Source organism: Nyctibius grandis, chromosome 5 (genome assembly GCF_013368605.1).
Source record: "Nyctibius grandis isolate bNycGra1 chromosome 5, bNycGra1.pri, whole genome shotgun sequence".
NCBI lineage: Eukaryota > Metazoa > Chordata > Aves > Nyctibiiformes > Nyctibiidae > Nyctibius > Nyctibius grandis.
This window is the reverse complement of record NC_090662.1, coordinates 70,616,177-70,641,717: the sequence shown is the minus strand read 5'-3', so window position 1 is coordinate 70,641,717 and position 25,541 is coordinate 70,616,177. Positions and strand designations below refer to the sequence as shown.

General features: G+C 44.7%; 1 protein-coding gene across 4 annotated transcripts in view; it reads left to right on the top strand.

Annotated features, from left to right (window-relative positions):
• Window positions 1-25,541, top strand: part of RESF1 (retroelement silencing factor 1) — a 57,095-nt gene that overhangs the window by 7,396 nt on the left and 24,158 nt on the right. For 2 of the 4 annotated variants that reach the window (XM_068401016.1, XM_068401012.1), the window contains exon 3: window positions 24,934-25,018. The gene's annotated coding sequence lies outside the window, so the exon portion shown is untranslated. Of the gene's footprint in view, window positions 1-22,102; window positions 22,266-23,202; window positions 23,258-24,933; window positions 25,019-25,541 lie in introns of all 4 variants that reach the window. The other 2 variants (XM_068401015.1, XM_068401013.1) reach the window with 2 other exon arrangements.

Below are 25,541 nucleotides of genomic sequence, written 5' to 3'. Positions count from 1 at the left end.
TGGGCCATGGTGCCAGCAACTGGAGTGGGAAGATGTCTCAGCATCAGTAATTGGAAGGACCATAGCTCTTGGGAGCATCTCCACAGGTCCCACAGACTTTCTTTCCGGAGTGCCGACTACATGGGAGGGCAGGTGTGAGCGGATTTGGTGCCAGCAACTGGGGTCAGACTGGGGGTGCAGGCACCCCTGGCCTGCAGTGCCAGCAGTTGGAGTGAGTGGGAGCCTCACCAGGGCAAGTGGAGTGAGTGTGGGGATCGGTGCTGGTGGCTGGAGCAGGACTATGGTTCACAGCCCACGTGCCTGATGTTGGCTGTTGGTGCGAGTGTGTGGGGCATCCCTTCCCCAAATTGGGTGTGTGGGGTTTACCTGTATAATTTACTAGCAGACTTCAAGGTGGACTAGCTGTTGGGTAGGAGGCCCTGGGTCCAGGCAGGGGCATCAGATGGGCAGAGGGTCCATGCTGGTATTTGGGGGGATCTGTGAGTGTCGAGTGCTTATGAAACAAGTGTGTGAGTATGTGTATCTCTTTGATAGTGAGCATCAAGCTGGACAGCTGACAAGTAGGAGACCCTTCAAAGTGGGTAAGAGGACCTGGAGTCCATGCAGGGGTATTGGATGGGCAGAGGGACTGTACTGGTACTTGAGGGATCTGTGAATCTGTGTGTGCTTGTGACTATGGAGTGGGGTGTGTGGGTTTTAGAGACACATTCAATCCTGATCAGCCAAAGAGGAGGAGTGACTTGTCTCTCTATATTTACATTTTATGTGAGTCATACATAGGTGCTGTTGAAGGCAGCACCTTGTCTGTGGCTATTGGTGTCAATGTCCTATGTGTGTCTCTGGGATGCATGTGCAGCCTTGCTACTGGTTGAACCTGCAAATGGGAAAACAGCAGCACCTGTGTCCATAGGCCTGCAATGGAGACACCTGGGTCTCCAGCAGCCTCTGGGCAGGAGGAACCACCAGGCCACACAGCTACTGGAGGTGGTTATTTAGGGCATCCCTTAATAAGCACCAGGGTTATGCTAATGAGATAATTTGAAGAGTATAATTTTGATGGGTTTTGTTTTAATGGCTGTTGCTTGAACTGAAAAGTCTCTGTCCTGTTTCTTCATCTGTTCTGAAAAGGTCCTGTTTGTTCTGAGCACTCTTCCTGCTATGCCAGATTTGGGCCCTGAGGACTTTGAGAATGAATTGTATTCTCTTAAAAGCCCAAACAAACAACCCAAAGCAAACAAAAAAAAACCCCTAACAAACTGACTTAGAAATACTATTGGATAATACTGAATAAAGTCACATCAAAAGTCCCGGTGGTTGGAGGAGACAATGCTAAGAACACAAAAGAAGGCTGGAAGTGATACAAAAATTGGTAGTCTCCAAACTCCTTGCTTTCTAACTTTCCTCACCGGAGTGGGAAGTGTGGCTGAGTAAGGAGTCCGAAAGAAAACTCAGTAACACCAGAGTGTTATTAAGCCGGCACTCTTTATTGCAGTGCTGAGCAGCACTGGGGATTAATCCACCACGACTGCTCTGCTGATTTGGCAAACTTTAAGAGACTATATACCATAAAGTTATACATATTCGTAGGATTTCTGAGAAGACATTTACATAACAATGAGATTTCCTGGAACTCATTAATATATGCAAATGTCTGTGCCGCATGCAGAGTCATCTTCCCTGGTGGTCGTCGGGGGTCTTCAGATGAAGGCTTGTAGTCTTCCTCGCTGTGTCCGCTGACTGACGTTTGCTTCTGCGCAAACTCAGTCCTGGGATCACGTAGGCCATGTTCTTCAAGGCTGTTGTTGCAACTCCCTTATCTTTATGGTTCGTGCATCTGTTTTCCCAAGGCCGAGTTGTCTAAAGTGAGATTGTCCTGTAGCCTCCTTATCTTACAGTCATTCCAGCTATCTAAATTGCAAAGGCTTTTCCTTTGCTTGGTTGAGCAACTAGGATAGGTGAGTAGCTAAGGTATTTACAACGCCCTCCTTGTTCTCGGGGCTCCAACCCTTTCAGGAGGAAGAGCGTGATTCAACATGAAGTTCATGGGCGTAAAACTAAAACAGGCCCATCCAATAACCATTTTTGTAATGTTCATCTGTAGCAGCAGATGGCATTAGGACAGCAAAGCCGATAGGTCAAAGTGAGAAATACGCTGTTGGAAATGGTGGGATGGGAATCTGCAAAGAGAAGTGACTAGTCTTCGTATGCTTAAAATTACTGTAACTACACTGTGATTGTCTGTCAATCTGAGATATAGGTAATTTCCAACAAATTATTTCCTATGTAACTGCAAGAATCCTTGTGGCAAGAAAACCCCCGTGTGCTGGTGGTGCTGTGACATCTAAAATACAGTTACAAACTGAGGAAAATGAGAATTCTTGTTGTGTATGTACTCTTTCCTTTGAGCATGTGTTTGGTTGATTCAGGCCATCTTATACCACAGGTGCAGGTCTGCCAAGCTGCTCTAATCTTTCTGTAATACCATATGTCAAACATATTGAATTAATTTTAAATGCTTTTGGTTAACTCAGACTGGCTGCTAGAAGTCCAGAAGCAGAGGGAGCAAAGTTGTGCTGACCTGCAGCTGAGCTTTTGTCCTTTCAGTTCTTGGAAGCTTGTGTTTGCTGAACTCCATGTCCTGGAGAGGTGGGAAACAAGTGACATCAGAGTGGCTGGTGCTGAAATACATACGTTTGGTGTTTAGGGGTTTGGTCCAATAAAAGGAAGCTTTTAATAATGAATAAGAATATTTTATAACTATTGTGAGTTATAGGGAGATTCAAACCACTTAAAGAACCACTGCCAAAGGTAGCAGCAAAAGCTGTTTTCTTGAAGTAAGATGTTGTAAAAGTGAGGCTTAAGAAAGTCCAGTGGCAAGGTTCAATCTGTTATTTGCTGTACAGAGGATATAATAATAATTTAAAAATATCAATACAAGATTTTAATGCCCTGTGATACAAGGTTATGCATGATATCGGTCACTTACCAAAGATCTACAGTTGGTAAGGGGTCTCTCAACCTGGAGGAGTAACCTTGAGAGGTGTCTGAACTCAAGGGGAGGTCATCACCATGCAGCCAGCTGCTTAGCAGGGAGAGCTCGAAAAGTCTCACATAGACTGTCATATTTATGGAATAAAGTGGTTGGCTCATAGTCAAATGCAATGGGAAAGGTATGCGTGAGACTCCTTGTACCCACTACTTCATTTGTTCCTTGACAAATTAGTCTTGGAAGAACCACCTGCTATTCATGTGTTAATCGCATGAGTGGTGTTGATTTCCTAGCTTATACGCATCAAAGCTCACCGTGTCACCCTGTTCCTATGTGGGTTTTCAAAGAACAGGTTGGAACTAGAGAAGTTCTTGACCCGGTCATGGCCTAGGCCTTTACTTCCTTGGGAGCCTGAACCAAACTATCACAAGTTTGGTCAAGGAGTTGAGTGTATTCGTCAGACTCCACACCATGACTACAGTCAGTCCACTTTATCGACTCATAGAGTAGTAGTATGGTTACCTCTTGCCTCTGGCATAAATATGCAGTGTATTGCAGATCAGTGGTAAGGGTAAAATTATTTGATGAGTTGCTTAGTTTAAGCGTTACAATTAATTCTAATTATATACTATTGCACATACACAATCAGTTGATTGCATATGTTTTGTATGTTGGATTAACATAGTTTTTCATTATTTGCCCAGCTTTGATATACAGAAGGATCATAAGCAATAAACACAACAAAGTCAAAACTAACAGAACTGCAACTGGATGTAACATCTAATTTAAAGGTCCGGTTGCTGTTGGTGACCATTCAAGATCATAAACATACACAGCCATTGCTGACATAGATGAGTACTGTCTCAGTGTGTTCGTCAGCATGTACTGAAAAATGTAGGACTCCCGTAGGGGAATTAAGGCACATATCAGAGGTTCCAGAGGAATTCCCTTCACATGCAAGCCCCATCCTAGATCCAGGTTGCAAGCTTCAGTGTCTCTCTATTGTCATCCTTTATTTCTCTGCCAGGCCTGTTGTCTAAGATCCGTGGCATGGATCACAGACCCGTCTTGGTATAAAGCCAGAGATATGATAGGGTAGGTTAATTCAGTAGTAGCATCTCCTATAGTCAATACACAGGCAACAGTTGAGTCTGTGTTTGTGTTATATGTAAAGTTTACCAAGAGCTGCCAAGAGGCGTCAATTGGTGTCAGTGACATTATTCCAGACAACTTTTAGGAGTTTTAGCAGGTAGGATTCTGCTGTCACCTTCTCTTCAGATTACAGCTGCTGCATCTTGGACCCTTAGTTGGGCTTGAAGGCATCTAGGAGCTGAGAAAACGTTCACATGGGTTACTGTCGCAAATAAGATTTTGTTACGTGGCTTTGGCTTAGCAGCAATTTAGGTTTTATTAATATTTTTGAGATAGATCACAAGATTAGGTTGTATAATTCTTACCAGCATTTAATCAACTGTCAGTTTAACAGAGTGATTCAATGGAATTTGTTACAATCAAAATAGCGACTTAGTTAAAGATTCAAGAATGGCAAGGGTCACCCAAAACTTACAGCAGGGCTGCACACACAGATGGAGGTTAAATCAAGTCACACATATGGACAGACAGGCAAACTGTTCTGAACCAAACTGCGCATGCGCACACACACACACACACACACACAACCTGTGATTAAAATTTCCCATTTCGTGAGTTCCATGAATTACTCACTTTTATGTGCCAGCATTCATCAACAGGTGGTCAGTGAACCTCGCAGAACCAGGCCTTTGAGTCCTCGTGAAATCATCAACGGATGATCTTTCAATCCTCACGAAATCTACCCTGAGAGGCGTCACAGCTCAGGGGGAGGTGCTGGGTCACACAGCCTGCTGTGGTCCCAGAGAGCTCGAAAGGTCTCACCATGGATCGCTCTTTATAGGATCTGGAGATGATTGGCTTTGGTCAGTATTTTCCACTCTGGCCACAACTGGTGCTGAGTTATTCTGGTGCACAGTTCAGGCAGCAGGCAGCCCACGTGTGGCCAAGGGGTGCCTGGTGTCATAACCCAACTACCCTGAGGGGTTACGCATTGGTAAAAGTTAAGGCTGCCGAGGCTGGGTTATTGTTCGATGAAGAACCTCAGTGCAACTCCCAGATTCGGCCACCCTACTTCCATCCAACTGTTTAAAGTGAGTATACGTACAATACCAAACCAATGTCCACAGAATAGTATTTGTAAATAGGAGATTTACAAAGAACAGCACCCACTGGGCTCCAGTAGGAAGAGAATTAAACCAATCAAACATCAGGATTATCAAGATACGCACATTTATTAAGCATCTGCTCACTGGCAGCTGCTATGTTAGATCTAACTTTATTCATGGATAAAGGTATATAAAAACTTGATAGTAACAAGAATGATAACAATACAGATAACACAATTGCAATTAATGCAACAGGCAGTACCATACACTCAGACATCCCTGACCAGGAGGATGTCACCACACTAATGAGATCCTCAGCTACCTCTGCTCTAAGATCAGCTTTTATAGAGAAGGGTTGCTTTACCTATGTGCAATTACTTGCATCTGTGATCTGAAATCAAACCACAAACCACAGGCCCCTGCTTTTTCAAATTTAAGCACTTTGTCAGCAGATCTGTGGGCATCCTGTTAAGAGGGGGAAGGGAGGGGTCAGTCACCAGACCTGGTGACCCCAGCCCCAGGCTACTGCACTGACAACCAAGATAGCATGTATGGCTTATCCTGAGATCTCAGGGTGGTCCTGATGTACCATTCAGGCAGCAGATGACCCAGGTGTGGCCAGAGAGTGCCTGTTGCCCAAGTCACTGCCCTTGTAACCAAGATAACAGCACAGTGGGGCTTATCCTGAGACCTCACTGGGTTGGGGGGTGGGGCTGCACCACCACAGTTACCCCTAAAGGTTTAGTAGTAACATTCAGTCACTGTGTTTTGGACATTCCCATAAAGGTAAAGTGTTTGTGGTTGACTGCTGTCCTAATCCCAATTTAAGTAACAGTAACTGTAAGGGAAGGTGAAGATTTGGCAGTGAGGTAGTCCTTGGGTCTAACTTATTGGCTGGGGCTTCTGCATCCATACTGTTGAGCACTCCAAATAGCCTGTAACATCTCTATGTGTGTGTATGTTCTACTGAGGTAGGGTACAGCTATGGAGCCAGGCTAGCCATGCTTCATAAGCCTTAGACGAGAAGGGGGGCACACTGAGGTCAGTCTAGATACACTGGTAACCCTGCGCAGTGTTAACTCTACCTGTTTTAAGGACCAGTTAGGATCGAAAAGTAGCTGTTGCATATGATTTTTCCAAATCACATAAGTATCTAATTGTCCAGAGGAGGGCCATGAAGATTGTTGGGGGCTGGAATACCTCACTGATGAGGACAGGCTGAGAGAGTTGAGGTTGTTTAGCCTGGAGAAGAAAAGGCTCCAGGGAGACCTTATAGCAGCTTTCCAGTGCGGCAGCTGGAAAAGAAGGTACGGACTCTGAGATGCAAGGGCCTGAAGCCGAAAGGCCTAAGACTTTTTTATTGTTATTCTACTGCCCTATTTAACTGCTACAATGCAGGAGCCAGACTATGCAGTTCAAGATAACATCAACATTCACACGCTAAGCACTCATCACCCATTCTGGGAAGAGCCACAGTATTCTGGGCTCAAAACATCAATAACCATTCCCTGTTTTCAGTTTTGTGTTCAGAACTGACCTTCAACACGTTTACTTCTTTCATGCCTCAAAAGGCCCTGTGAACTGGTCTCGGCTCCTTTATCTTAGAAGCAAGCAAAAACTATTCTCAGTGCAGTGTTCCCAAGCAAATCTTCTGCTCCCCAAGTAAAGCACAGCTGTTTGCAGGCCGAGGGTCTTCCACATTCCAGTACTTAAAGGAGGCCTACAGGAAAGATGGGAGGGACTCTTTATCAGGGAATGTAGTGATAGGATGAGGGGTAACAGTTTTAAACTGCAAGAAGGTAGGTTTAGATGAGATATTAGGAAGAAATTCTTTACTGTGAGGGTGGTGAGGCGCTGGAACATGTTGCCCAGAGAAGCTGTGGATGCCCCCTCCCTGGAAGTGTTCAAGGCCAGGTTGGATGAGGCTTTTTGAGCAACCTGGTCTAGTGGAAGGTGTCCCTGCCCATGGCAGAGGGGTTGGAACTTGATGATCTTTAAGGTCCTTTCCAACACAAACCATTCTATGATTCTGTTCTATACTTCAGTAATGATGGGGGATGGAGTTGAGGGTGAGTTAGGAGGAATAGTTGGTGGGTTGATTGTGATGAACTCAGGAAGTAGCAGTGGAACTCAGGAGAATAGTATTAAACTTAGAGATTAAAGCCTTAACCTAAAGGGACACAATGTCAACAAAGTGAGAAGGTATGAGGGACGTGTCACAAAAGGGTTGGTACAGGCACACGCACACTGCTTGTTGGACCAGTATAAAGTCTGCTAGTATTTCCATAGTGCTGGCTGTGGGTAGCTAGTCACTGAAAGAGTCCAGTTTTTACCCACTTGGGCCTGTGTCGCAGGCATGTGTGACACTTTGTGCCGCGTCTGAGAGAAGACGTATTTCATAGCATGCTGCAGCTCTGACTAAAGCTTTAGCAGCAAGATGACCCTGACACTTGCGCAACCAGAGAGCTACCATAGTGGTTCTGCAGTCCAAGTTAGAGGTTTGGGCTAAAGTTTCCTCAGTTGCATCTGGTACTGTTGGGCTGCAGTTGGCTTTATCATGGGTGTTGGTGTTTGCCGCTACTGACACCCCTCTGATCACAGCAGTGACATCTGCTTGAGCATTCCATGTGGCCTTGGCCATGGGGCAAGCAGAATGGGAATCAACATGGCTGACAACCAAAGCACTTAAGTGGGTGTAGTCCCATATTTCTTCACAAAGAAGGCAGCCCCAAATGTCCCCAGTATGGGTGTGGAAGGAGTGTGCTTTCCAAGAGGGAAGCTGGTGTGTGAACCCAGCAAAAACAGCCCCAAGAGTCAGTGTAGACCTGGTCCTCGGAGGAGTGAATGACTAAGCAGAGGGCCAAGAGTTCAGCCCTCTGGGCACTATCATGGCAATCAGATGTAACAGCTTGGTCATCTGCACTATGAACAGCAGTTGCATGCCCAAACCAGGCATTACGGTGAATGAATTTGGAGGCTTTGGTAAACCAGATATCCTTCTGTGGGGTGTTGAAAGGGTAGGCTTCTGTAATAGAGGAATCTGAGGGATTATCTGTAGCTGGAGGAGAGGGAGGTGGGAATCATATGGTTGGGGCCTGAAGGTTGGATTCTGATAGTAGAGATACCAAGAACCCAGTGCTGAATGGTAATGGGTTGTGCACATCCTTCAAGGAAAGGAATGCGTGAAGGACATTGCAAAGAATAGGTGGTAGAACCGTTTAGTGTAAGGGGGTGATCCACAAGGAATTCTTCAATATGCGACAGTGCAAGTAAGGTGGTGTGTAAAGCACGTTACCGTTCACTGTCCGGAGCTTGCACATCTTGCCACCCCTCGCTGCCTACAGGGATTGATTTAGGGGTAGCGTCCTTGGGACCTATTTCCTGGAGCAGTCACCACCAAGCAGTTTGCACTGTGCTGGACCCTGTGTTCAAGTCAGCCAGTAGGAGTGAGGGGTCCCAAATACCAATACTGTTGGAATACTTGTAGGAGAAGGATTAGGGCCTGTTGGTGACTCATGTTCCAGTCCCAGGTGGAATGTGTGCACAGCAAGGAATAGAGAGGATGGGCTAGCTGACTAAAACCCAGGCCTTATCAGTCAAAAGTTTAAAGAGCCTAGGAGAGTCTGATGTTTGCATTTGGAGGAGGGAGTAGGTTGGGTAAAGAAAACCGATTGCAAGACACCTTCAGGAATACCTTTGGTACTGGCACACAAGAAGAATCCTTTAATAAGATCCCAAACACCTTACATTCTGGGCAGGACCCTGGCATTTACCAGGAGGAATATAAAGTTTGTGGTGTTCCTTGAGGGCTGAAATTGGGGATCATATCTTGTGCAACAGATTCCCATCTATGTCTGCTTTGGAAACTGTCATCAGTATACTGGTGGTGAGAGACATCAGAAGTGGGAGAAATTTCAGCTGATGTTGATGCTAAGATACCATGAACAATGGTAGGACTATAGCAATAGCCTTGAGGTAAATGAGTAAAGGTATAATGAATGCCATTCCACGTACAAGCAAAGTGAGCTTGGTTGTCCAAGTGGGTGGGACACGGGAAGAACACGTCTTTAATGTCCAAACCCGCTATGTATAGGTAAGAGGAGAGGTAAATGGCATTGATTACTTTGGCACCTGTTGGGACTGCAGTATGAGGCAGAGAGGAAGCAGAATTTATGCCTTGGTAGTCATTGGTCAGATGCCAAGACCCATAGGGTTTGTGTGCTGGCTGGTTGGGGCTGTTCAAAGGGGAGTGGGTGCAAGTGAATACTCCCTATTTTTCCAGTTCTGTGAGAAGGGAGGTAATGAGTTTTGGGGCTTGCAGGTTCATAAGGTGTTAACAGCATGGGTCATTGGAGGTAGGGGAGGTGCTTCTCGGAGCACCTGAACTAAGGGGAGTTTTGGTTCAGAAGTACCAGGAGGCTGTACCTTCCCTTGAACATCATGGAAGGTCCAGTCTCTGAGTACTTCCATATGTGGAAGTGAAATAGCTAATGCCTCATAGGCCTTTGCAGGTCTCTCTAGTTAAGAAATATCTGCAGTGTTACCTAATGGCTTCACTGAGTAAGTGTGACCCAATTATTAGAGTGAAATACTTGTAAAAGGATGTACTTTCTGGAGCTTATCTGAAGTAATCGGTATGTTACCATTCTTTGTGGTAACTTACTACATCCTGCTTATGTGACATGTAGCTGTAGTTCTGTGAAAAACAAGTCGTGTAACCCAGAGGTGTATAAACTCTGTCACTGTCCCAGCTGAGCAGAGTTTGTATCAGCAGAAGCTGTCACTCCACTGCTCTGTGTTGTCCCCTGTAGCTACAGTAGTGAACTGCTGCGGTTCTGACCTGGCCAGAATTGTGTTTGGGTTACTCCATAATGGGTGTTAGAACCTCCCCAAAACTGCAGATCTTTGGGCCATCTATCTGTTAGGGAAGTCTCACTTGACTGATTATAGGAAGGGCTGAAGGGGCTCCTGTGAACCCGTGGACTACTGCAGAGGGTGAGTGAAGCGGTTCCTTCCAGCGTGATCAACTGAAGGTAGAATTTTGAGTGCCCATGAGGACACACAAATGATGGTATCATAGGATCGTTTTGTTTGGAAAAGACCTTTCAGACCATCAAGTCCAACCGTTAACCTAGCACTGCCAAGTCCACCACTAAACCATGTCTATAAGCATCACGTCCACATGTCTTTTAAATACCTCCAGGGATGGTGACTCAACCACTTCCCTGGGCAGCCTGTTCCAATGCTTGACAACCCTTTTGGTGAATAAATTTTTCCTGATATCCAATCTAAATCTCCCCTGGCACAACTTGAGGCCTTTTCCTCTCGTCCTGTCACTTGTTACTTGGGAGAAGAGACCAACACCTACCTTGCTACAGCCTCCTTTCAGGTAGTTGTAGAGAGCGATAAGGTCTACCCTCAGCCTCCTTTTCTCCAGGCTAAACAACCCCAGGTCCCTCACCTGCTCCTCATAAGACTTTTGCTCTAGACCTTTCACCAGCTTCATTGCCCTACTTTGGACATGCTCCAGCACCTCAATGTCTTTCTTGTAGTGAGGAGCCCAAAACTGAACACAGTATTTGAGGTGTGGCCTCACCAGTGCCGAGTACAGGGGGTGATCACTTCCCTAGTCCTGTTAGCCACACTATTCCTGATACAAGCCAGGATGCTGTTGGCACACTGCTGGCTCGTATTCAGCTGGCTCTTGACCAACACCTGCAGGTCATTTTCTGCAGGGCAGCTTCCCAGCCGCTCTTCCCCAAGCCTGTAGCGGTTCGTGGTGGTGTTGTGACCCAAGTGCAGGACCTGATACCTGGCCTTGTTGAACCTCATACAATTGGCCTTGGCCTATTAATCCAGCCTGTTGAGATCCCTCTGCAGAGCCTTCCTACCCTCCAGGAGATCAACACTCCTGCCCAACTTGGTGTCGTATGCAAACTTGCTGAGGGTGCACTCGATCCCCTCTTCCAGATCATTGATAAAGATGTTAAAGAGAACTGGCCCCAGTACTGAGTCCTGGGGAACACAACTTGTGACCGGCTGCTAACTGGATTAAATTCCATTCACCACAACTCTTTGGGCCCAGTCATCAATTGATGGTGGCACCTACCTCTGGATGGGAAGTCCCTGTAAGCTTCACCCTCCATGCCACCTGAGAGGGATCAACAGGTTCTAACTGGCTACCCTGGGGTGCTAATAGTATGTCTGATAAGTCTTGGTAACCAAGGGCTGGGAGTTTTCCAGTTTCTAGCTGATGATGTTAAAGAAAATTGGCAGAGTCCGCATCTCTAGGTTTGCTGATTCTTTATTGAAGCAACTCAGAGTTGGACCACCACCGCAGTGAATGGTACCTGACTCAAATTCACTACCAGTTTATATAGAAACTAATAAGTAGTTACATCACAAACTTCTCATGAGCTTCTGTTAAAAATCCACTAACTATTTCAATTCCTTTTTCTTCCTTCGTCAAGAGTCCACAAAAGTCCATTCTTCTCCATTGGTCAGCTGATCTTTATCTTCTGGTTCCACTCCGGCTTCTGTCAACACCCCATCCTTGCTATTCTTCTGTGATCAGCGTCCCGTCTTGATCCGGGTTGACCAGAGTTTGGTTTCCACTGCCAGCATCTCCTAAGTATTAACCTAAAATAGCTGAAGTCTATTTGGAATCTTATTTCTATTAATTCTTATTTCTAAGTATCCTATATTCTTTTAAGGTAAAGAAACGGTTAACCATACATCCTTTTTACTAGCATCATCAGAAATTAGTACTTCTAGGCCTACTCCTGCTTAGCTACTCATTAAGCTTTGATTGATGATTGGTTCAGTCATGGGTCAGGATTATACAAAGGAGCTTTGAGAATAATATTAATGGATTGTGAAAGCCCACCTGTGTTTATCAGGTAGACTTATATTAATTATTCTATTCTTAATTCTATTTCATCTCTGTTGATTCTTATCTGCTTAATTCATGAGAACTACAACAATTATGTGAAAATTTCTGCAACAGTTGATGCCTTTGTGTTGCAAAGATGTAGGTTGGCCCCAAGGAATAGATACTATCCTGCCTCTGCAGGACTTATCTCTTCCTTCAGCCAGAGTTGTAAATCACATCAATTAAGGCACAGCAAAGGTATTGTTCTGCTGCCAAGGCCCTTATCTCTTGCCAGACTTGCAGGCCTCTGTAGCACCCATCCGCTCCTCCAGCCAGAGTTGTCAAACAAGTTGTTTAAGGCATACAAACTCTGTCTGTCACACCTTCCAGTACCTGAAGGGGCCTACAGGAAAGCGGGAGAGGGACTTCTTACAAGGGCATGTAGTGATAGGACGAGGGGTAATGGTTTTAAACTGAAAGAGGGTAGATTTAGATTAGCTATTAGGAAGAAATTTTTTACGGTGAGGGTGGTGAGACACTGGAACACGTTGCCCAGAGGAGCTGTGGATGCCCCCTTCCTGGCAGTGTTTAAGGCCACGTTTGATAGGGCTTTGAGCAGCCTGGTCTAGTGGAAGGTGTCTCTGCCCATCGCAGGGCGGGTGGAACTAGGTGGTCTTTAAGGTCCCTTCCAACCCAAACCATTCTGTGATTATCAAGCATTAGAACAGGCTGCCCAGGAAAGTGATTGCGTCGCAATCCCTGGAGGTATTAAAAGATGTGTAGATGTTGTGCTTAGGGATGTGGCTTTGTGATTGTGAGGCCCAGACCTTAGGCCATGGTCTGTACTCATGTTAAAAGTCTGCTGAAGATGGGGAACACCATGATTGCGCAGGTGGAGAGTGGGACCGGGCGTAGGCCAGGTATCCTCTCCCTGCCTAGTGCAACCACCCCTGCTGTGCAGAACATGATAAGGATGCCTATGCCACTCCGCCTGTTGCTTATCCATAGCCAAAAGTTGTGGCCTAACTCATGTCAAGAGCCTGTGGCATGAAGAAATGATACCAGCGAGATATCCAGGAGTCACCCACTGAAATAAAAAGGCCTAAACTGTAGGCCTTGAACCAAAGTTGACTTCTGAGTGTACTTCCCGACTGGCTCTTGAGTGGGCTAAGGTCGGAGGACCATGTGAACAATGGGACGGTAGGTGGAAAACGGCCAAACCAGTGGATATAGTAAAATGTATCCAAAAATTGTCTTTCAAAAAAGGAAATGAAGTTGTGGATTTGGGAAGATGGGGGTGGATTTTTTTTATCAGCATATCGGACACAGCATCAACAGAAAGAACAATTGTTGATAGAACGCTCCTATATGGAGCGACAGATGTGTGACTTGCAGAATCAAATTGTAATGTTACAGTGTCAAAATAAGTTGCTTGACGGTAAGTTGGATACTTATCAGATTATAGCCGAAAGAGCTGCAGTGCAGGTTGCGCAATACAAATATAAGAAAAGAGGGGGACAAGTAAATCATAGGAAAGCGCATGCAGTGTGTGCAGAAGCAGGGATGCAGTGGGATCCCGAGAAATGGGATGGAGATATTTCGGATTCTACAGATTCTGATGAGGCTGGTTACCCAGATGAATGCTTGGATGTGAAACCAGTGTGGAGACGGAAAGTAAAATTAGATAATAATGGACAGCACGTGAGGAAGGACGTGGCAGAAGATTATACTCAGCATAAGGTAAATGATATAATTGAGAAATTTAAACAAAGACTGGGGGAACCCCTACTCTCTTGGATGGTGTGTTTGCACGATCAGAGAGCATCAGGTGTAACCTAGATTCGGGGGATTCTAAGAAGTTTTTAATCCTGAGTTCAGATTCCTTTGTGCAGGAAGCATTCCGAAATAACGCTCAGGATATGAATTTGTTAGCCTTAGCTGCCCAAGGGTGCAATAATAAATACCCCACGGAGAATGATTGACCAGGTGGAGAATGTCCGTAGTACACTTTATGAGATTGTATACAACGAATAAAGGAGGAGGGGATGAAATTGGCAATCTTGTAGGAGACTCTGAGACACTAATACAAAATGCTTTGTCCGTCACTCATAGAAATTGGTTGATTAAAATTGCTCTGCTAGCGTACAACAATGTAATCATGACTCTTGATTAATGAGACAGGAAATCCTCTCGATGAGTTAGTTGAAAAAATACAGCAACTAGGTGACCTTGGAGAGTGGGGACCCCGAGGAAGTGCAGGAAATCGAGATACTTGAGACAGCGCTAAAGGCAGTGAGAACAGAATTTCTCGCAGGGAGATGTTTACAGCTTTATTAAAGGATGGTGTATCGTGGAAAAAATTGACGGTGTTCCAACTAATGAACTGTGGCGAATATATAAACAGAGAGGGCTGAATAAACTTAGCAAGAAAGTGCAAAGTTCTAAACCTAAGGATCCAAGGGTAACTGAGCCTACGGCACCTCCTCTTGAACCTCAGCGGGACTCCACATCTGCATGCGGAGGGCCCTCCACAGGCAGATCAGTTGTTCCTGGGGAGAAGGAGGATTGGGAGCCATATTCTGACTTACATCTGTGGAAGGAGGTTAGGGAAACAGTCCAGCGTAGTAAACAAGAATGAAGTGACGGCCAAGCTCCAGAGGAGTGGGTGCAGAAGGACCAGCGACCACATGTGGAACTCCCAAATATTTTGGAAAAAACAGTCCCCGCAAATAGTAAAAGCCTTAGTTGACACAGAAGCGGAGGCCTCCCTGATATATGGAAATGCCAAGAAATTTAAAGGACAACCTGTAATTATTACAGATTTGGGAGGGAAACAAATTGAAGCCATACAAACACAAACAGAAATAAAAATAGGAAACCTCCCAAAACGACTGTACTCAGTCATGATAGGTAGCCTCTCCCTGCCTAGTGCAACCGCCCCTGCTGTGCAGAATGTGATAAGGATGCCTCCGCCATTCCACCTGTCGTTTATCCATAGCCAAAGGTCATGGCCTAACTCATGTCAAGAGCCTATGGCATGAAAAACGGATACCAGGGAGGAAGTACTCTGACAAAATCAAAGTACTGTCACCCACTCAGAATCGATACTCCCTGGAAGGGACAACAAGTCACCAAAGATTCTCTAACTCTCAATTTTTATCATAAACATAGTGGTGTATGTGTTTTGCTGAACCACATGGACTTTTCTTTCGCCTTTTCACTACCCATTTTTCTGTAAAGACCAATCCTGTTTACCACCTAAGGTCTGGTGGGCGATTGAAGGGTTTAAGAACTTATCTCCACACTGCATGTGTAGCGTTACGCAACTCAAGGGTATAAAAGTATGGCTATGAGGGTCGCTCAGCGGAGCTCCCTCTCAGCTGGTCTGAGACCCCGTCATACCTAACCTCACTTTGGACTACTGGACAGGTTGTAAGGTCCCTTTGCCTCAATGTATTCTACTTTATTGATATTTCCTTTGCTGCATGTTGAGTTGCAATATTGATTAAAAAATATCTGTTTAAGGACATTGACAAGATTAATAAAACTGCTGTGTGAATTGACCGCCTGGTATTGAGTCAGTGAAGCGTGTTGAATCTGTCGCATTGCTGTCAAGTAGAGGGTTAGCATCTCGTGGCAGTGGTGGACTTGGCAGTGCTAGGTTAACAGTTGGACTTGATGATCTTAAAGGTCTTTTCCAACCAAAACGATTCTATGATGGGATTTGTTGGCAAAAGCCAGTAAAACAGATGTTGGGACTCTATGGACTGCCTGATTCGGAATGCCCAGGGCCGAACAGGCTTTCCGTGCTTCAAAATGCTTTGAGTCAGGGCCCTTTTGCAGAGGCTTAGGGGAATTTTTAACTTAACTGGACGCAAGGGTGTTTGGTGGTAACTATAGCTGCATCTTCACAGAGGAGGGGGAGGATGACAAAATGAGCATAGCAGAAACTAACTTTCCTAATAGTTGGGAGAATGTTCCGCTGGGTACTCTGCCTGTAAGGCTAGTGCCTGGTGACGTTAATGGGCTCTGAGTGGACCAGGACCCTTTTTGACTGGTGGGTGCTGCTGGGCCCCAGAGGGGTGACAATCTGATAGGGCTTCATCTGGCACAGGGGCTACGTCTAAAGTGTGATTAATAACCAGCCTACCTGTGCTTAATCCCTGTGGGACTGGCCCAGGGAATGGTCAGGGAGCCTTGGCCATCTCAGAGCCTTTATTTCTGAGCATATGCTAGTGGTGCCTGAAAGATAAGAGTCTGTATTTTCCACTGGAGTTTGTAGCTGGATTCCAGACCCTAAAGGAGGGCCCAGGCTTCTGATTCTGAAATTCAGATGGTTACCCCCCCTATCATGTGACATATTTGCAAGATAGGTTAAATAACCCATAGTAATGGATTTGTGAGAGCGCTCGCTTGATTTGGCTAGGTCTATGCCTGTGAAAGAGCACATAGAGAGACAGTTGTGATGCCTCCATTAGCGTCGTACTCAGTTTTAATAGTTGCTTTGATTCATAAGTCCAGTCAGGCTTCAAGAAAGGAGAAATTTGACATATAATTGTCTGAAGTCAAATTGGATGAAATATTTCTGTCCCAGTTGTCTTGATCAATGTATAAAGCTTTATGTATTTTAGTTTCAGAAACTCCCTTTTTGGCGTCTTCCAGCCACCTGTCAAGTTTTTCCTGGGCAGATACTGCCACCACGGGGACCATGTGGCCCTCTCATGTCTCCAAAGTCACCTGAAGGCTTCTAACGCAGGCAGTGGCAAGAGTCTTTATCTATCCCAGCCCAAGTGTCCTGCTGGACTTGAGATATTTCTTTCTGTAGGGAGACAACTTGGGCTTCAGCTCCAGTGCTCAGCATTTCTAAGACCATGAGCTAAGAGAAATAGGCAGGCTAACTTTCCCTTCATTCTTTTATCTTTCTGGCTTTCGCTAAGATGCTCCGTAAGAGCATCTGGTGTGCGCAGGCAGGGCAAGCCCCCAAATCAGTCCGTTCAGGCACGTGCTGCAAGGCTAGGGCCGGTCATGGTGCCGTGTGCTGCATCCCTCTGTTGACACTGGAGTGGAGGGCCTTGAGGCAGCCTGGTCGAGTTAGATTCAGGATATGGTGACAGACACCAGACCAACAGCTTTAGGGATAAACAGTTTATCTCAAAATAACAGTGCAGTAACAAATATTGATCAGTAGTACACTTACCTGGGTTAAAATGACAGTAAATCCAGTGGTGGAGTAACTACCGGGGTCAACTTACTAAAACTAGTTATTGGAGGCACACTTACTGAGAGTAAAGTTATATACACATCCTATAGAACTAAGAAAGCATCTAGGGTGGGACGTGGTCGGCATGCAAGGAATCTGCTCTGTGATGGTTCCCCAGGCAACCTGGCCTGCATTCTTAGATGTTTGCGCACTAAGGGAGCTTGGTGTGCTAACTCTTAAGAGAACAGAGAGTGGAACGGTGTGAAGATAACCGTGGCCAGGCTCGGTGTAAACGAGGGAGGTACAGGAACTAGATGGTACCTCGTAGCTGATAAATCACATAGCTACTGTCATATAAGAGATAATATCCCATTCCACCCAGAAAGCTGGTCGCTGAGCTAGAGTTGTGGCGAAATCATGTTCTATGGATGATCTTTGCTCATTATAATCTCATTATAATACCAAAACACACCTTCATCCCAAAAGTTAACCCGCCTCCCTCCACCCCTGAGCATGCTCTCTGAATTTTTCTTAGTCTGTACCTTTAAAATCAAAGTAAGAGAATTTTACACCAATCAATAATAAAGGTATGTATGACTAGAGTCACTCAAGCTCCACTTAAACGTAGGAAAATAGTATAAAATGTCTTGAAGAAAGAGGCAAGGGGGGGAAGATACTATTGCTAAGAAGTCAGGAAGTCATCACTGCAGACTTCTGGGATCAGTCAATGGGCTGAACCTCTCTTCCCCACCCATAGGGACGCCTTTGGGTAAGACTCGTACACTTGGTTATACCAGGTGCTTCCCTGGGAAACTCAGAAATCAAGCTTGTATTTGTAATCATAGTAGTAGCACTATATAGTCATCTTGCAACATATACGTGTACATTGGTACCTAAGTGTGTTTTGCAGACAGTGTATTCATCACTGGCAATCTAAAAGAATCTGTATTTATTGCTTAAATAAATTACCTTAACTGTGGATCTGGTCGTGAGGATTTTATTTCTGTGGATGTGCCCAGACATAGTTTCTGTACTATTTGTGAATCTGGAACTGTGTTTGTTCGTTGACCGCAACTGGGCCCTGCACTATTTGTGAACCCAGATCTGCGTTAGTTCAACGTTAGCTGTTGAACGCAGCTGGACTTATAGTGCCAACTTTGGCCTATCTCAGCCAAAATTCAGGGTGTCAAATTGGGCACCACTCAGAAGCTAAGATCAGCTGCCCCCAGACCCTCTGATATCTGAGGACAAACTGGAATGCAAGGGGGTTTAGTTTCTGCCAAATTAACCCTCTTAAATGCACCACCAGTAATTCACTAATACTGGGCTAAACTTAATTCAGTAAATCCAGCTTAATCCAAAACAATATTGGGGTCTGCAAAGACTTTCATGAGCATGGTTATCAGGCAGGCCAGCAGGAAGCAGGGAAGGGCTTCTTCAGATGAGCGACTTGACCAGCCAACAGGCCTGGGGAATTAAAAATTTTATGGTCGGACTATCCCGCTTTTATTCGTACATTTGCTGACCAGGCATCGCATCCCACCTCTGCTCCCTTCTATGCTGATTCTTTCCTTTGTGTGCTCAGAAATACTGTATAGTACAATACTAACCCCACACTTCCACCCCTTCCTTACGTGACTCAGTGGGGGAAAGCGTGGTTGTCGTGTCCTGGCTGTTCAATGCCAGGACTGATATCTATGACACACACCCCTCTGAAGGGTGTCAGATGCAGAGAAGAGTTTGGTCATGGAGTCTTTTTGTCTATAGTTTCTCTTTGAAATGGAACTACTGTGTTCTTTTCAGAAATTGTGAAATCCCAAATGACTGAAACTGAAAAAGCAGAGGTGTGGAAGGAGAGTTTGCAGGGCTAAAACTGGATGTTGCCCTAGAGAATTGATTGCTCTTCTGGTTGTGCTATAGAGTTCTAATGGGAAGATAAGAAAGTGATGCAACTAATTGTGTTGTAGATGTTGTTAGTCTTGTATATTTTGTGAGGTTTTGTTCAGAGCTCCAGCTTGCTCCCAGGCAATCCACTGACTCACAGGTGGTCAGATCCAAAGCAGAAAGGCTTAAGCAGGAAGGGTTGCCCAGCCATGCCTGAGGGTGAGTGGGCAGGAGCTGTTGGCAATAAAAGAAAAGTAAATGGGCTGGATGGGCAGTCAAGATGAAGTGCTTCTGAATGAATTGGACCCTCTGCTGTGGCAGCTCAGGGATCCCAGCACCTCTGAGGGATGTGGGCTGGGAATGCATCATGGTGCACTTCCCCTTCCAGGCATGGTACCACAGTCTCCTTCAGGGGCAAGTGCCTGGAGTGAGCTAGGAAGAGCTGTTAGCTGCTGATGCCCCTGCCCCGAGTGGCCTTTCCAAGGTAATGGCTTTCTGGTGCCTCCCTTTTGTTCCCAGGAGAAGCAGCCATCTACCACTCCCCAACTGAGCCCAGGACTCACGGCATCCCTGGTTCTCTGCCAGTGCTGCCTCAAACACAGCTTTCAAGTTGAAGAGTCCCTTTCTGTTAACGCATGTAAGTCTGAAAAGACTCCATAAGAATTAGTGTAAATAGCAAAAGGAAGGAAAGAGAGTAGGCAGGTCCAAATCCCACAACAGGGACTCTGACTCCACTCACCACAAACTTAAGGACAGGTATAAATTCTTCTCACTTTACACATATGAGACAGTGAAGCTGGCTTGCTCTCACCTCCGAAGTTCTGGGGGACCCCTTTGTCAGAGGAATTCGTGGAGGTGTAGCCCGTGTTTGATGTTAAGTTAGTGATTCTCGAATTCAAAGGACTGACTAAAGATACGATTCTTCTTCAGTATAATTCCTCTTTTACCAGCAACGATTTTTAAGGAGCCCTGTAGCAAACTGTGTATTCTTGTACATTCATATTCCTGTGTTTTGTTTTCTGTCAAATAAGACTCTGAATTTGACTGTTACGATTTGGGAATTTGGACCTTAAGCGTCCAAATTGCGTCCAATGTGTGCTTGCTACCCAGGACTGTGGAGATCCCAAACGTGTAGGCACCTGTGAGGAGATGATCCAGACCGAGTAGGGCTCTGGGCTTGCCCGGCAACAGCAAAATGACACTGCTAGGCGGTGACCGCAGAAAGCACGGAGGAGAGGGATATATAAACCACTCTCCAAGAGCCTGATTGCAGCGCTCCTGAGGAACGTCTGGCCTGCACCTTGGTGATCTCCCCTTACTTGGGATGCTGGATGAGGATACTTCCCTGGGAATTGAGTGATACCTATTAGGCATATTGTAAAGAATTTGGAATAGAAGCAGGATAGTCCTCATAGGGTGGTGCAGTTGTTACCTACTTAATGAGCGCCTTATCCCAATAAACCTCACTTTCTGCCTTGGAACCTTATTCCTTCAAGGGGTAGATAGCGGCAGAGGGTCTGACCGTGACAGCACCGTTTGAACTAATTTCCTCACATCGGTTTCATTTTTGCACTCTCTGAGTGTGTGTGTGGCTCTTAGTCGCATGCGCAGGCCTTACATGTAGGAGTAGTGCCTGGAGAGAGACTCCTTTTTAATGCTGCTGTAATGGGTGTTAAGGTTAACAGTTTACATGAGTAAACTCAGAAAAGTTAAGCTGAAGATACTCTCAGTTCAGTTGAAGATGCTTAGTTTATATTCCTAGTTTTTTATATGTATATATAAATAAACTTTTATGTCCAGTTTGATTTAAGAAAAAAAAGTGGGAGCTCAAAACATGTTTTTGACTGAAATTTCCACAGGTAAGTGAAATGCTTAGCACCATTATCAGCAAAGCATATTGTCTTGAATGTGATGCCGTGTGCAGTTACCTCCAGGCTCAAGCCAGACCTTCTTTGGCCAGCTAAAAACACAGAGCAGGCTTAGGTCAGTCTGTACTTAGCCAACCAGGAAAGGCTCAATACCTAAATGGAAATAAGTATTAAGTTTATTAGTTAACCCTTACATTTAAATCATCATCTTGCAAACTTGAGGCAGATGAACTACTTTTATTCACATTGCTTTCTATACCATGCACTACTTCCTGACTATTTATGTCCCTGATTAATTTATTTACACTTGCTTGGCATGGGGAGATTGTTGTGGGACAGCCTCAGTGCTGCTTGCGTTCTCCCCCAGCTTCTCCCAGGGCAGCCATGCTGCTGGAGCACAAGGATCAATTTGTAGCGGTCAATACCTTTAAGGCCTTCAGCACGCTGAATTTCATCAGGGTGTGCTGGGACAGTCGATTGATTTTCATGGACGTGGTTACACCAAGGGAAAATATGAGCCCTTAATTCAAGTATCTGTTATCCAAAACTAATAAAACAGTAGTTCTAAATAAAGCATATCAGCCATGAGCTTTACAGTTCAATGCTGTTTGCAGCCCTGTATTGAGTGTGGCTGGGATGGAGTTAATTTTCTTCACAGCAGCTGTATGGTGCTAGGTTTTGGATCTGTGGCTAAAACAGCATTGGTAGCTCACCAGTGTTTTGGCAGTTGCTCAGCAGTGCTTGTACAGTGTCAAGGCCTCCTCTTTCCCACTCTGTCCCCTCAGCGAGTGGGGTGAGAGTGGGCAAGAGGCTGTGAGGGACACAGCCAGGACAGATGACCCAGGCTGGCAAAAGAGGGTATTGTATACAGTATAACCTCATGCTCACCAATAAAAACAAGTGGAGGAAGAAGGAAGATTTGGCTTCCAAGGTGGCTGTTGCTCAGAGACTAGCTGGGCATCGGTCTGTTTGTGGGAGGTGGTGAGTGATTTCCTTTGTGTTGCTTGTTTCTACCCCCTGCCTTCCCTTTCCTTTACCTGTTAAACTCTCTTTATTTCAACCCTTGAGTTTTCTCACTTTTTGTTCTTCTAGTTTTCTGCCCTGTCCTGCTTGGGTCTGAGTGAGTGGCTGCACGAGTGCTTGGCTGTTGGCTGAGGTCAACCTACCACAAGCCATGCTACAGTTACACCAGAGGAGTCGAGCTCCCATGTAATTAGCTGGCAATTACTGAACTGTATCTGCAGAAGAAAAATCGGTAATATAACAAATAAACCACAAAGTGTCGACTTTAAAAATGTTAAGCATCTACAGTTTCTGGAAGCACCTACTGTTTCTAAACACCCTTCTTTTATACCAGAAAGTTCTAATCTCTCACTCTCTGTGACATGTGTCCCTCTCTCTCTCCACCTTCCCCCGACGCATGGGTTACAAACACAAGCCCTCTTCTTGTACACACCCTCTGTGGGAGATGGGGTTGCTCCAGCTTTATGTGAGCATTTGCTGTTCCCTGTAACCTGCTGATCCCCACGCTGGTGAGAAGGCATCCCATGAGTTTGCATGCACACAGCTGAAGTGTGGGTCCCTACTTGTTGTGCCCTGCAGTGTCAGTCCTCTAGCTGAATACAAGCTGGTCTCCTTACAGCATCTGATGGAGAGGATGCTCTGTCTGGCACAGGTAAAGGTTGTGATGTTGGCAGGGCGACTTTGGGCGGTGTCACACAGGTCTTGACTACCGCTGTTTCCACTCCAAGGTGTTTTCCTCTTGTTAAAAATTTCATGCTGCTTTTATACTTACATTGAATTCTTTTTTGTTTCAAAAGTGTCTGAACTTCCACAGATACTGTTTAATCCAGGTGATGATTGTATTCCTTTTCAACACCATCAGTTGGTGGTTGATGACCATCTTATGTTTTGACTTGATCAATTTTGGGCAGATGCCATCCAGATAAACTAGTCTTTGACTGGTCTTTGCACACACACAGAATGCACACTTGCTTTTTGACCTGTTGTTATCCAGCCCATATGTCAGGGGTTGACTGAATAAGTTCTCCCAGCCTGTTACAGTCCTCGAGATCCTTGTATTGGCTCTTAAGAGACCATGCTTATGGTATGGTGGCTCCAGGAACACCTATCCTTGTGTGCTGACATAGCCTGGAGAAGGATGTTTGCCTCTGTAACTGTTGTTTTTTCAGGTGGTGGGGATCTTCAATGTTGTGATACTCTGCTGCTGGTCTTAGCCCACAGTTGGTGAGCTATCTTTTTATACCCTTTAATTTCAGCAACCTGAGTTGCCTTCTGCAGTTACTCACTCCATTTGAACTGGTTGTCCATGTTCCCTGGTAAATCATAGAAAGGGATTGACAATGGTAAACTACAAGTGAGTAGTTTACCCGATAATCATTGTGTAGGTGTCTTACCTGCTCTATTGCATTTACCATTTAACCAAAATGCGAAATAGGTTAATGTTGAATTAGCAATTTGGTTACTGCCAAGCTGCTCTCTGCAGAAATGGTAAATGTTTGCTCGAGGTTCACAGTTCAGCTACTGTCCAGTCTCAGCACAGTAGTTCCCACGCCATGGTTCTGCGGCTTCCTGCTGCATTTATGTTAACTTTCTCTTCCAGCAATGTGTAGGACAAGTGATGTAACCTCATGAGTCTTTACTGCATGTTCTACTATCCTGTTGACTGGTGACACTGAACTAGTTTTGAGTGTGCTTTCTACACACTCTAGGAGTCAACTGTTACTGTGATCTTAGTTTGCCTCTCATGAGTCTGACACAACATTGCTGAGCCTCATACTTTCCCACGTTAAGTTACAGTGTTCAGTGAACGAAGTATTAGATCTTTGCTGGAATGTCTTACCCAATCCAATAGATCAAAAGCCTGTAACAATTTTATTCTGTGGTTTAGGCTTCATTTATTTTCCTCTCTATATATTTCCTAGAGGAGGGCCTCTAAGAAGAAGTAATCAATAACAAACATTGCCAATAAAAATTGAGGTCTTTCCTATCAGAAGTGAATTTACGTGTTTCGTGTAGATTAAGGCTGTTAGAAAACTGAAGGAAATGTAGCCTTCTGCTGTTTGGATGTATTGTTCCTTTTCCCCTATAACAGAAGCCTGTAACAGTTGAACTATCTGGTCTTTATATAGATGGCCCAAATTCCCCTGAAATCTCTCTCTGAGGTGAATGTGAGATGTCTCCACAGAGTGATTCAGGGACATTACATAAGATCGAGGCCAGAGACATGCCTAAAACTATCTCTTAGAGAAGACTACATGCAGGCATTTTAGTTGCACGATAGATTTGTTGAAGAGCTGTGCTGTTACTACTACATTCAGTGGAGGTGTCTCTCCATTCCCTTTCTATGCGCTGTCAATGAAAAATGGGCAGTTGCCTGTGTAGTAGTTGCTGATGATTTCTGATGATTTCTGAGGCTTGTGGTCAAGGTGAGAAAGTAGCAAGTGAAGGAGTGAAGAAGGCATATGTGAGGAATAGTCTTCTCTTTGTCTTTCAGTCTTGTACTAATACTGATCTTCTCAAATGTTCTTCCTAAGACAAGCGCTTTCTGCGAGATATCACTTAAAAGTAATATGTCTTGTGGTATTAAAGCTATAAAAAATTTTAAGGCTGTGAAAACAGTTGCAAACTTAGTTTTCTTAATGCAGCTAATAATGATGATGAACTAAGGTTGTACTCATTTTTGTGGTCTTGACAGTGACAAGAATTGGACTTCAAGTTGTATATTGAATGTAGTCAAAATTTCTCCTCTGTTTAGCGAGGATTTTTCAATTACTACTAGTTGGCATCTTAGTCTTGTTTACATATCTTAATCATGTTTCTGGAACATATAAATGTCTTAATTTTCTTCAGCAGTTATCTAATTCAAGGTCATGATTGTTTTATCCCTGATTATTTTTCAGGAAATACCCAGAGTAACATCAGCAGTCTGAAATCTTTAACTTGGATGCAAAAGCCTCTTTTCTCATCTAAGATTCCTACATCACTGTAAGTCTTGCTTTAATACTGTTGTTGATGTTTTTTACGAATTTCATATGTGACTTTATTTTCCTGTTTTGTTATTGATGTCCTTTGAGAGCAGAGAAAGTAAAAGAGAGAGTGAAGGAAGATAGAGCTCTCTTTGAATCTTGATAATGAGACCTGGAAAATTATAACTTTGTGGCTGTTATAGGCTAGATCTGAGTGATGCTTCTAATTCCTAAGTTTGAAATTAGGAGAGTCTTAAAAGCTAAAACAGCCCATGAAAGAAAGTCAAGAGCTTTGGGTGATCTGGGAGAAATGACCTGAAACATTTTGTTGAGGAATTGTCCAACACCCTGCACGAAGTGAGGTGTTTGTTCTGTCCTAGGTGGGTTTGACCATACTGAGAGGAACTTACCGAGATGCAGACAGCATTCATGCTTGTAGGTTGTCATGGTTTTTTTTGTGCTTTTCCATTTTTGAAGACTGAAATAATCTTTGTCTTTGAAGACAACGTCTCTACAACTTTCCAAAGCTCATTCAGAAGTAA